This window comes from Dermacentor albipictus, chromosome 5 (assembly GCF_038994185.2).
Source record: "Dermacentor albipictus isolate Rhodes 1998 colony chromosome 5, USDA_Dalb.pri_finalv2, whole genome shotgun sequence".
NCBI lineage: Eukaryota > Metazoa > Arthropoda > Arachnida > Ixodida > Ixodidae > Dermacentor > Dermacentor albipictus.
In genome coordinates, this window is record NC_091825.1 from 13,930,014 (window position 1) to 13,943,387 (window position 13,374).

The following is a 13,374-nucleotide window of genomic DNA, read 5'->3' on the forward strand; positions in this document are numbered from 1 at the left end:
GTGGTCAACGGTCGTTAAACGTGGGAAACGGTCGTTAACATCCCTAATCACAGCTGTCGTCCATGGCTACCTTCCCGACAAAGAAGTGAAATTCCATGAGGCAGCAAGGAGGCAGTCATCAGTGTACAGACAGTACAGCGAAAATATTCCTGCATACCTGCACAACCGGCCTCACGGGTTTGTTAAACATATGCTGAGACGGCTCGTTAACGCAGAGGAATACAGCCACACAGACATGAAAGAGCTGCCCACTGAAGGCATGTTCTCGGTTCATTCTGAAAGAAGTGATGATGATGTGTACACAGTCGACTTCACCAAGCCATCGCGTACCTGCCCCGACTTTAGAACGCACATGTACCCATGCAAACACTTTTGTGTTGTTTTTAAGTACAGCGACAGGTGGCGCTTTTCCTCTCTTCTGCAGAGTTACCTCAGTCGACCGCAAATTACATTTGGAAGCTGTCTAGAATCAGAAACAGGTTCTGAGATTCCCCTTGTCAATGAGCCTAGCCATTCTGAAGTGTCTTCACAGGCTCTTGGTACAGCAGTATCAGAGCCGGACATTCCCTTTGCCAATGACCCAAGCGTTTGTCAAGTGCCTTTACAGCCTGTGGTTGCTATGGTTCCTGGGACAGCAGTCCCCTCAGTCTCGGAGTTGCGCAAATGTATAACCGAGGAACTTGAAAAGTGCAGTTCCCTCCTTTACTGCTGCCACGACGTTCAAACACTGTTGGAGGCTAGGGGCTTATTGCAAGTCACCTTCCGTAAGTTGGCTGAATCTGTGCCACAGAGCCTTCACATTCGGGGCTCACCGACAAAGGGATGCTCATCTCTGAAGCCTCTTCCAAAGAGAAGGCGCCTATAGTGTGCTGTCACTCTGCCATTGATTCGTTGATTCTTCACAGGAGCTTTGGCTCGGGCTGCTAGGAAATGGTCAGGGGAAAACGTTTGAGATTGCCACTCAGTGTTTTTTTTTTCATTTTTTAAAGGATTTGCGAACTTTACAAAACTCAATTTTTACCATGCATAACTTGAGCTTAAGCAGAGTGTTTTAAATATGTGTAAATATGCTTTAGAATGTTTGGAGCTTTTAAGATTAATATGCTATGTTTTATACTAGACTCCATTATAGTCATGTAATTGTAGCATTGGCAACGGCTGTGTATGTGTAGAAATACTGCCTTAATTTTTCGTGTCGGTGACTCAATTCATTGATTCTATAAAACTATGTTTTTAGGCTTGTGCTTTCAATGTATGTGTATAAAACTGTTTGTAAAGTTGCATCCCTTCTGTACTTCCATGAAAGTGCTTGCTTTTATACTTTTCTTTTAACATTTTAATATAGCAGCTATTGTATATGAAAACATGTTATTACATTTTTGTCTGGTGGTTACTTCAAGAAAAGTTCAGTAGTGTGCTTGTAATATGCATCGACTGTGAATAAAGCACATTTGAGAGAATGCCTAATGTGCACCAAGAGTTTATTTTGAAAATGTGAAGCATGGTTACCAACACAGTAGAGCAATTTCGCCAAGAGTACTTCAACAGTTATGACTGGAATTAGAGGCTGGGCAAACTGGCCATTTTTGAGGGCAATTATGAGAACTACCCTTTCAGCGAAATGTTTTAGGTATACATACTGATACTAGTGACTTGAGGGAGCTGTTTCATTATCCAGACTTAAAACATTTTTTAATGGCACTCTATGGGAATGGGGATATAAAAAGGGGTTGCATAAGGAACAGGAATGCACAAGAAAATAGGCAATCGTCTAAACTTAGCATTTATCAGCTAGTATTTTTCAATTAGTCTCAACATGTACTTTAGTATCGTGGAACTCGAAACAGTCAATGTTGAGCTGTCTAGTTTTTGCCCATCATGTCACGAAAACATGCGACCTGATGTATGGCGCATCAGTCTTTAGTATGGTGCGTACTACATAGCCGTTCTACGGGAAGAGGAAAAGTCTCATGAACCCTCTTTTTTGCGCCTTGGAGGTTCATCCACTTTTTCTCGTAGACCTCCTTCGGCCAGTCACTGGTCAGTGGTGCTTGAATCCTGTAAATTAAATAAAGTATATTTATTTCTGGTGTTTTTACATGCATGTTAAAGACACACAGGTCAACTGTAACATCATGCGGCTTTGGTAAGTACAAACAACAACAGTGACATGCTTCCATAGTTCACACCAGGCATGTAGCCAGGATTTTGTTTGGCTCGCAACTACTGAATGAGGGGGGGTGGGGGTGAGGGAAAAACGCCACAGGTGGGAGAGCTGGTAAAGGACGTCCCAGCAAAACTGAAGATTTCTTGGGGGACTGGGCCACTCCAACCACTGGCTATGTGCCTGGCACACAGCCATAATGGTCTTTTCCTAAATCTATTCATTTGCTAGGAACAACCTGAGGGCCCTGAAAGGGGCATTGTATAAGGGAAAATAAGTTAAAAAGAGCTGTCGCGAAGTATCCTCTTTACACAGCTTGCACACAGTCTTTGAGTTGGAAGGCTGCTGGATATCTGCACGAGAGTGAAGTGTTTGCAAGCGCATCCATGTAACATACCTGGCCTTTTTCTCCCTGAGTCTTGTTGTAGTATTCCATTCTGAACTCGCAGACTGACTGTTTCCTTCACAACTCGAAATGGCACATTCCCCAGAGGGATTTGACATCCCCAGTGGATTGTGGAGAAGACGACATTGGCTGAAAATAAACAATAAAGACGATTTAATGACGGCGCCTAGTTTTATGCATGGCAGAGGCAATATCGAATCTGGCTTTAGTTTTTGTTTATGGGCAGCAAATAAACCTTAAGCTCTGCATGCCTCTGGCTAGAAATTCAGGCTCTCCTCAGTCATAATAATAATGATTAATATTATTAATTACCCAGACTTTTTTGTGTGGTCTTAAGTAACAACTTGCAAGCAGCGCCAAAAAACCAACATATTGCAGTTCGGTTGGGCCTTAGGATTTTAATATAACACGACAAAAAAGCTCGACGCTGACGTTTCAGCTTCTCGTATACGGAGTTCAATATCAGGCCTATGCTAGGACCACGGATGGCACAGACGGCCGTGTCACGACATGGAGTACAGCTATGGTGGCCGTTCTAGCCACATAGTACAGCCCCACCGAAATTCGTGTGCCGTGTTGCGCACGATTGCTTTCTCAGTATTAAAAAAAAGCGCAGATGCATACAAAAGAAACGCCCAAGCGCAGCTCTGTCTTGAATTCAAATCAAATATGTAAAGCGCACAGGAGCAGACCTCTCATTTTTTGTATTTGTGGTTACCTTGCGTGCGCGGTTGTAATCATGACTGAAAATCGAAAAATAACAGTTGTTAATTTTACATTTATTGGAATTTCTGAAGATCAGGTCATGTCGCGGTAACCAGAACAATACTCCACTCCAACAGAATTAAATAGGTGCTTAGGGGAACTCTGAACGGGTAACCAGAACAATATATAACCCCATCTTCAAAAAGGCGAATCAAGATGAATCAATTGTCTAGTGTTGCGCACTAACCGCAACTGAAAACAAGTCGTTCTGCCAGGTTGAGTCCCTGGTTAAAATTACTACTGCGTTTTACAATGTTAAATCTACACGCAGAGCGAAACATTAAGAAGCAGTCGATACTGTTCAGGTCTCCTGATGTCCGCACAGCATACCTCTCGTTGACGGCAGCCAAGGACTTCTCAAAAAGCTTATCGTCTGACTTCAGGTAGCCATGGGAGAGAGGCTCGCTCATCGTTGCATTCCGCGCATTCACCAGCGAAACAAAAAACTGGAGGACGCTTAAGCTTCGCCTTCAAGAGTGGAACGCGACAGCGTTCCCGTCGACCCGCCAAGGGATGTGAGACAATGGGCTTCGGCGCAGCGACTACGCGCCCCGCATCGGACGCGGTGAGCGTCGAGCAACGCAGCGTTCGGCGCGGCAACGAAATGTGCGCCTGGGCAAGCGTCGCACGCCTGAGCCTTAGAAGAGCTCGTTTCTAAGGCAACACCGCATTCACTAGAGGCGCGTTTGTACCGCTTTGAAGCATGGAACTCGTGGCTCAGTGGATTCTACTTCCGGCTACCGTTCGGTACGGACGTCGAATGTCGCGCTCCGTAGGGGCGGTGTTTGCGGCTATGCCAAGCCGCGGAAACAGGATGCCTGCGTCCGTTGAACAGGAATACCATGTTGTTTTGCCACCACTGCCTACAGGTTCGCGTGTTTTAAACACAGTTTTTCTTTACGGCGATGTGAAAGCGAGACCATTCCGTGTCGAAGATTTTCGCGACACGCTGGCTCATCTGAAATTGCTCCCCGAGGTGGTCGCCTTGGGGGCTTTCCAGATGAACCACGTCTGGGCGGTGACGTTCGAGAGTGCAGAGGCGACAAAGAAAATGCTGAAGTATACGGAAGTTCAAGTCAAGGAACGACGATGTTTGGTTGTGGATCCACACAACCGAGATGTCCGGGTTAAACTCCACTGGTTGCTGCACAATGTGCACGACGAAGACGTACACGCGGCGTTTGCTCCATACGGGAAAGTCAACGACGTCCAGAAAGAGCAATGGCGTGTACCAGGCATCACGGACAAAGGGTCGTCTATGCGTACAGTGACCCTCAAGCTGAAGCCAGGTGTGACACGTGATGATCTACCGCATCAGCTACGAGTAGCAGGCATAATGGCGCTAGTGGTCGTGCCAGGTCGTGCTCCACTGTGTCTTCGGTGCAACCGTACGGGGCACATCAGGCGCGAGTGCCGCGTGCCACGTTGCTCTGTGTGTCAACGCTTCGGCCACGAAGAAAGTCAGTGCGTGCGCACGTATGCAAACGTTGCGGGACCATCGAGAAGTGAGGAAGTCGTCAACGAGCACCTCATGGACGAAGTCGACGCAGAGGAAAGTGCTAGTGCGTCGAGACCATCTCTGGCGCCACTTTCAAAGAAAGACCCAGCCATAAATTCTACGAAACGAGATGTAGATCAGGTTGCGAGTGAAGCCATACCGACATCTGGAAAGACAACATCAGCTAAGGACGCTGAAACAAGTAATGACGCAAGTACAAGCAAGCAACCCTCCGTAGCAACGAGTGAGGACGATTCAAGCGTAATGGACACTACGGAAACCAGCAAAGCAGCGGCAGCGGCCAAAAGAACGCACGAAGAAAGTACCGGCGAAGAGCAGAACGCGAGCACTCAAAGTGTGGGCGAACCACCTGTGAAGACAGCAACTGGTCGGAGGCCAACCTTTAGACCAACGCCAACCATACCGCCGGACAGAAAGGCGGTGGCGACGCAGCGGACTTAACTGGTCGTGCGTTCGCGTGTTTTTGCCCGTGCCGGGAGGGGGGGGGGGGGGGGAGGGTCGGGGGTGGTGGAAAATGCTGCTACTTCTGATCTGCCAATGGAAGACCAGTCAACAGTGCAGGCTGAACGCAGACTCGCCACGGTAATGTGAGTGATCCTTCGTCACTGACGAGACTGCAAATTTATTGGTATCTATCGGGCTTGATCTCTTCACCGTAGAAATGGCGATACGCATTGAAACACCCTTACGCGTAGGCACGATTAACGTGCGGGGACTTACGGCAAAGAAGAAGCAGTACCAGCTTAATCGCCTGTTCATCGAAAATAATCTGGACATTATTGCTGTACAAGAGACAAAAATAGAAACTGAGGAAGGGACCGAACGCCTAGTCCAAACGTTCATGTCTAGATATTATGTATGCGTTTCTCATGCTGTTGGTAGAGCAGGGGGCTGTGTGCTCTTTCTACGCAATAATATTGGTATAAATGTGGAAAATGTATTTAGTGATGGTTCCGGGCGTATTATAATGTGCGATTTTATGTTTTGCAATATCAAGTTCCGCGCTATCTGTGTTTACGCGCCGAATAGAATAGCCGAGCGCAAGGCTTTTTTTGAAAGCGTGGAATGTCACTTGAGGTGTGAGAGAACCATGGTCATGATGGGAGATTTCAACTGTGTCTGCAAAGTGGAAGACAGAGCCCGTAATCTGTCTCGTCTCGAAGGCAGTGCGCTCCTCTTGGCAGCACTCGTTGAAGAACATAATTTAGAGGACATAGGCGACGTTTTAGCCAATAATGATACACCTCGGTTCACTCATTTTCAAGGGGACAGCCATGCCAGACTGGATCGTGTCTATGTTTCTGGGGAAGCGTTGCCATTGTGCAGTGATTATGAAGTCAAACATGTTTTTTTTTAGCGACCACAGTTTGGTCCGTTTTTCGCTTGGTCCAAAGAAGCCGTCAAGCTTCAACTGGGGTCTTTGGAAATTCAATGAAAAATTGCTGCAGGACGAAATATTTATTAAAAAAATTCAAGATAGCATTCAAGAGCTGTTATCGGGTGTTCACAGTGACTGCATGGAAAGGTGGGAGTGTTTTAAGCAAGAAACAAAGTTAATAGCCATAGAAAGGTCCAGCGTTTTACACCACCAAGAAAAAAGAAATGAAATAGAATTACGAAGTGAGCTCAACTTTTATTTAAACATGGAAAGCATCCGTCCTGGTTGTTTCGCTAAAGAAATACAGCGAACGAAAGCACAGTTGGAACTTGTCGATAAGGAAAAATATCGGGGCGCAATCATTCGCGCACGCGCAGAACATCTATGGTGCGGAGAACAACCTACAAAGCGCTCGTTTTCGGATGAAAAAAGTTATGCCTCACGAAAGGAGATAAATGCGATAACATACCGTAATGAAATAGTACGTGATAAGAAAACCATCCAACTTGCCTTTGTAGATTATTACAGCGAACTCTTAGGACATGAAACGCAATGCGAACAGGGGTCCGAAAATGATTTCTTACACCTTTTGCCAAGTCTAGATGATGAACAACGAAATAGATTAGAAATGCCAATAAGCATCAGGGAAATAGAGCAGGCTATAGATGACCTGAGCCCTGGGAAAACGCCAGGACCTGATGGACTGAGTGGATCATTCTATAAAGCTTTCAAAACAGATATAGCTGCAGCTCTTTATTACGTTATCACAGAAGCCTATGAAAAGCGGGTACTGCCACCGTCATTTCGCGAGAGTCATATTGTCCTGATACCCAAAACTACCGATCCCTCATCGCTCCTATCCGTGCGAGCCTATCGACCAATCAGCTTAACAAACTCAGACTATAAGATATACACTAAAGTTTTGGGCAGAAGGCTACAGAGTATAATAACACAATTGATAGGGCCACATCAAACATGTGGCATTAAGGGGAGGTCAATAACTACAAACGTACACGTAGCAAGAACAGTACTTGAGCACTGTGATGACTTTTCTGGTAGGGTGGCCATGTTACAATTGGACCTAGAGAAAGCGTTCGATAGAGTGACACACACAATTCTTTTCAATGTTTTGGAGCACGTGAATGTGGGAACAATCTTAACAGAAGGGATCAGAATGTGCTATGCAGGCGTTTCCACAAAGGTAATCGTTAATGGAACACTCTCTCCCAGCATTGCCGTCAGGTCTTCCGTAAGACAGGGATGTGGATTATCGCCTCTACTGTTTGCCCTATATCTCGAGCCACTGTGTCTAAAGATAATAAAAGAGAGCCATGTCCGGGGTTTTAGGGTCGGTTACAGTGAGGTAAAACTGTTAGCATACGCGGATGACGTCGCTGTATTTTGTGATGACAAGCAAAGTGTAAGCAATACCGTTAATGTTGTGACAAAGTATTGTAAAATGACGGGGAGTGCGATTAATTGGGGTAAGTCGATAGGGATATGGTATGGACAATGGGAAGACACGCCTTCACTTTTTGAAAAAATGCAGTGGACGAATAAGCCTACCAAGTATCTTGGGGTACCTCTGCAACACCACCAGGACACCAAAGATTATTGGCAAGGAGAGGTCGCAGAAATTAAGGCGAAAACGGCAAGGCTGGGTGGGAGAGAACTATCAATATTCACAAGAGCAACAGTGTGTAATGTGTTTTTGGTGGCCAAAATTTGGTATGTTTTACAAGCATTGTGCGCATCAAGAGTCAGCATACAAAGAATACACCGGCAGTTTGCCATCTTCATTTGGGGTTCCGTATGGGAGCGCTCTAGTCGCACTAATTTGTTCAGAACAGTGAAAAGTGGAGGCCTAGGGTTGGTTCATCTCTTTTTAAGACAAGTCGTGTCGAGATTTTTGTTCCTACGTGATCAAAAAGATACATTCTTGTGCACAGTCCTTCAAAGACGTTTGAGCAACGCGTTGCCTCAATTCGTTGTGTCCTCCGATTGCACCACAGGACCTAGGCTCAGAGGCTTCCTGCGAGAAGTCGTATTAGCCTTTGACTTCCTACATACGCGCTTTTCATTGAATTACCTTGCATCTGTTAAACGGAAAAGACTGTACAAAGATTTACTTGATGTATCATTGCCTGTGCCTGTCTATCGTTCTATGTACCGCGTTGAATCCAGTGGAAGAAATGTGCTCAAGCGAGTGAAGCGGATGCCGATACGGTCATCCGCAAAAACCTTTTTCTTCCAATTACACAGTGGAACGCTCCCAGTGAAGCCATGGCTAAGAGAAAGGGGAATCTTTGTGCCATGGTCTGTAAACTGCTCAAGATGCAGGCAACCAGAGACGATTGAGCATATCTTTCTTGATTGTTCAGATGCAATGTTCTTGTGGGACATCCTACAAAGAACGTTGAAAAAGGAATTACCGATAACACCGTACGGCATCCGCTTCTTGCCAACTGAGAACGCAGATATGCCATGTGACATGTTTATGGCAATATGTTTACATAGCCTGTGGAAAACAAGAATGGATGAGCGCCATGAGAGGCTTGCTATTCATCCTGCGAGAGAGCATTTCATTGAAAGTGTGCTATATCTGCGTGAAGCCTATAGAACGAGAACAGAACCACCCGAATGGATGCATATATTGGATGAACTAGCGGTAATCAAGTGTTTTTAACTATTCGCAAGGGCCCAAGACGGTCATTGCTTTTACCATTATGAAGTGTATCTGTTTATGCCGTATGTGTACGTCGAAGACCGGCAATAAAGAAAAAAAAAAAACTCGTGGCTCAGTGGTAGCGCCTCCGTCTCACACTCCGGAGACCCTGGTTCGATTCCCACCCAGCTACAGTGAACTAGAAGTATTGGGTAGTGGAAAGAGCGCAGGGCTGGGCGCACAGGCAGCGTGAAGCCAAGAGCGAAGACTCCCGCTAGGGGCGCTGGTGTGCTCTTCCCGAGGAGACCATGCCGGTTGGAGCTCGCGTTGCCCGCGTGCGCTTTACCGCGTCATTCTAAAAGTGCTACAAGCCAGCGTGCTTTTCGCATTTTTGCTAGCGAAGCTACTGCGAGTGCCGAGCGTGACCGTTGCTCTGTTCGATGCTGCCCTGTTGCCTTTTGGATAATGGAAGAGAAGAAGAAAAAGAGCGATACGCATTGTTATGCGCCCGGATGCAAGAGCGGGTATCCTGGTTTTCGGAAAGTAAATGGGCGCACGTTGTCTCTTTTTGGAGTGCCTAAAGACAATGTCCGACGGAAACAATGGGAGAGGAATCTTCACCGCAAAGATAAGCCACTCTCCGAGACTTCAAGTGTGTGTGAGAGGCACTTTGAAGCACATTTTATTTTGCGTGACTATGTTCATTTCATCAACGGTGAGGAAGTAAAGATTCCTAGAGGTAAACCGGCGCTGACCGATGACGCGGTGCCCACGCTCCTGCCCGATTTGCCATCCTACCTCTCAAAGGAAATGCGTCAGAGAAGACCAGAGAGAAAACGCGTTGCAGTGTGCCCAGCTGCACGTACGAAGAAGGTGCGTTTGTCTCGTTGCGACGTTCATGATTCATCACCCCAAGATGACAGTGCGGATGGCAACGACAGCCTGGATGTGACAGTGCCTCGGCATGATCTTCAAACGATCGTAAACAGTGTTACCGTACCGAAGAGGTGGACACGACTTGATGCGGTAGACTTCGATGGATTCCTGTTTGCCACGACAAGTGTGAGAAAAAATCCATTTGCTCTTTTTCATGAAAGAGTACTGATGTTTACCACTGACTGCGCAAACACAGTTACCGCCCGCCTATACTTTCGCGGAAAAGAGAGCAAGCAAGTTATATTAAGATCGATAAAGGAGGCGGAAGAGATTTTTGAAGACTCGGATAGTGCTATTCTTTGCAAGGGTGCCATGGATCAAGCCGAGTTTGAGAACAACTACAGCCAGGACATCACATGCCACCTCAAGCACTATATTGACATTGTGCAAGGCACTATTGTCAGCAGATCTTGCTCGGGAATAGTAAGCAAAGAAGGTAAGCACTCACTTCTTCTGCAACACTGTACTATTAGATTTTTTTTTCATGTGGGATAAAACATCCTTTGAGACATGAAAAAAAAAAGCAAAATCAACTTTGCTTGTACACTGGCTTGCACGTGATATCATCTAGCTACAAACTTGAGACATTGTCAAGGCTCCTAAGTTTCAGCAATTCCGAAGAATACGATATCGTAAAACCATCGTTCCAATCCAAGTGCAAACTAAACGCTTAACTGAAAAAGGACGTCACAAACGGTTTACAGCACCTGCAGGGAACTATCCATTTGGATTCACCCTATGTAACATATTATTACAAATTAATAAAGGTGACAGTAGCGCAGAACAGAAAAACACAACTGAAATGGGTGTTTTGGCTGCTAGAATAATGCCACAAGCCACAAGCAACATATAAAAATTTGGCTTGTGTGTCCTTTTATTTTTATATATTGCAACATGTGTTGAATAAACATTTCTCCGAAAATGAGAATAACCAGCCCAACTCTTTTTTTTGTGTGTGTGCTTTAGGGGCCACCTGTGTAGCGTGCCGCTATATAAGGAAGAGCCTACAGTCAAGGAAGTCCCGGCTCAAGACAAGAAAGCCTCTGAAGACCAACATTCCCAAGCACTTGAAACTGGCTCGGCAAAGGACAAAGCGCCTGGCCACACGTGCCAGAACACTTCAGCAGATGGTTTGCGAAATGAAAAATGCAAATTCAAAAATCACTGAAGAAGCCCTCAAGAGCAAACTTGAAACGTTGTCACCGAAACAAAAAGAGGCTGCTATTCATATGTTTGCGGCAGCTAAACGTAAAGGTATGCGGGGAATGACGTACACAAAGAGCTGGATCCTCGAGTGTATAATTATGAAAATGAAAGGACCTAAACTCTATGAGCACATGCGCAAGCAAAATATTCTTGCACTCCCAGCAAAATCAACGCTGAGCAATTACCTTAAGTCTTATAGGACTGGATTTGGCTTTAATGCCAAAATTTTTAGAGTCCTTAAGGAAAAAACAAGCACGATGGATCATTTCAAAAGACATGGCGGACTGCTTGTCGATGAGATGAAGCTTTCAGAAAACCTTGCTGTTACTTCCGGTGCATTTATTGAAGGATTCGTTGATCTGGGCTCCTTCACACCGAAGTCTGACAAACAAACCGTGTGTGACCATGGGATGGTGATTTGTTTCGTACCGTTTGTCGGAAAGTGGACGCAGATACTGGCCGTTTTCGCCACTCATGGAAACGTAAAAGGAAGCCTGCTAACGAAAATTATGACGGAGGCAGTTATCCTGGCAGAAAATGCAGGATTATTTGTGGACTTCATTACTAGTGACGGTGCAACGTGGAACAGGAAGATGTGGTCACTGATGGAAATTGGAGCGACTTCCTCACTCACAAAGTGCAAAGTGCAGCACCCAGTTGACGCAAGCCGTTCACTTCACTTTGTGTCTGACTTTCCGCACTTAATTAAGTGCCTCAGGAATGGACTCCTAAAGAGCAGCTTCAACACACCAGCAGGCGAGGTAACAACATACCTCAATTTGTTTTCACTGCCTTTCACCTGTTGCAAGCAGGTCTTGTTTATGTGTCTAGTATTGTATATTAGTGTAAAGTGGAACCGGCTTGTCTTTTTTTGTGGGTGTGTATTTCGCAGGTCTCTCTGCGTCCGCTGCGTAAAGCACTGGAGCTTGACGGCTCGAATGTAACTCTTCAAGCCATGACAGGAATAACAAGTCGTCACACCAACCCAAACAACTTTGAAAAAATGAGGGTGTCTTACGCGTTCCAACTGTTCAGTGACAAGGTGCTGAACGGCCTTCGGCTGTATGAGACAGAGCTCGAAAGCAACTGTGGAAAGATTCAACCAGTGCTCATCTTCTTTGGGTAAGTTTATGCAAAACACTAGTTCTAAGATGCAAATATATAATACTGTAAAAAATCACAGCACTACATATTTGCCCATAAACTGGATATTAGAAAATAAATTATTGGTGCATTTTCTGTTGCAGAATGATCCGAGACCTCATTGAAATAATGACATCCAGATTTCCAAGCGAAGCTCTGCGGCCAGAATCTGCTTCTGTGGACAAGCTTCTTTCGTTTTTGACGTACCTAACCGAATGGGAGCTGCATGCAGGTGGTCAAGGTGGATTCCTGTCCGCATCTACTGCTGTTGGCCTGAGAGTGACAGTTGCAAGTGTTCTGTCATTGCTGACCTACCTGACAAAGAATGTTAGCTACAAATACTTAATGACCTCAAAACTGAGTCAGGACCCAGTTGAAAATCTCTTCGGTATAGCACGACAGTCAAGCGGTTGCAATACCCATCCAACACCCCAACAGTTTCTCATTACTGTATCTTGCCTAAGTTTTTATGGGCTTGCCAGATCTGTTGCTAATGGGAATGCTGAGCCTGGTGTTCTTACAGCGCTACTTGAGCCAGACATGATGGAAGGCTCAAAACCTGGCAAAAGGGACCTAATCCAAAGCCTTCTTGATGATGATAACATTCCCACTGCAGAACATCAAAAGCAGGGCCCTGTACCAGACCATCTCTCATGCGTTCAAGCAAAAAGTGATGATCGGCTCATTTTTTACATTTGTGGTTATGTTGCCAGGAAGTTTCTGTTGAAATTGGAGTGTGATGAATGCCACGAATTGCTTCTCACAAAGAAGGAGGATGTTCATCGTCTTGCTGCCGCTCAGTACACCAGGCTGCGAGACAGTGGTGGCCTACTGTACCCAACCGGATGGCTTTTCAGGTTTATTCGAAGATTAGAAAATCTTTTCACAGCCACATTCAGCACACAGGAGCTGCATCATGAAAGTGTTATGGATGTTATTGCTCTTGTTAAGAGAAACCGCCAAGACCGGATAGGGTGCGCCAGCCATGCAGAATCATTGACGGTGAAGGTTGTAGCTTTTTATGTTACCACACGGCTGCACTTTTTTGTGAAGTCTTTAAACCGTTCCAAAGGTAAGAGTCGGGAGACCTCAAGATATCTGAAGTTGAGCCGCTGTACATAAGTATGTGAAATGGTATTGTGTGCTCCCTACCGTGGAACTCTTCTGTTGCAGTATGTTTCTTGAAAATGCC

At 45.6% G+C, this 13,374-nt stretch overlaps 1 long non-coding RNA gene across 1 annotated transcript; it reads right to left on the reverse strand.

Moving 5' to 3' along the window:
• Nucleotides 1-1,464: 1,464 nt before the first annotated feature.
• Nucleotides 1,465-3,926, reverse strand: LOC139060396 (uncharacterized). The gene is made up of 3 exons (XR_011514777.1): nucleotides 3,666-3,926; nucleotides 2,562-2,699; nucleotides 1,465-2,058 (listed from the first exon to the last, which is right to left on the reverse strand). It is a non-coding gene; the product is annotated as an uncharacterized lncRNA (long non-coding RNA).
• Between the last annotated feature and the right edge of the window lie 9,448 nt (nucleotides 3,927-13,374).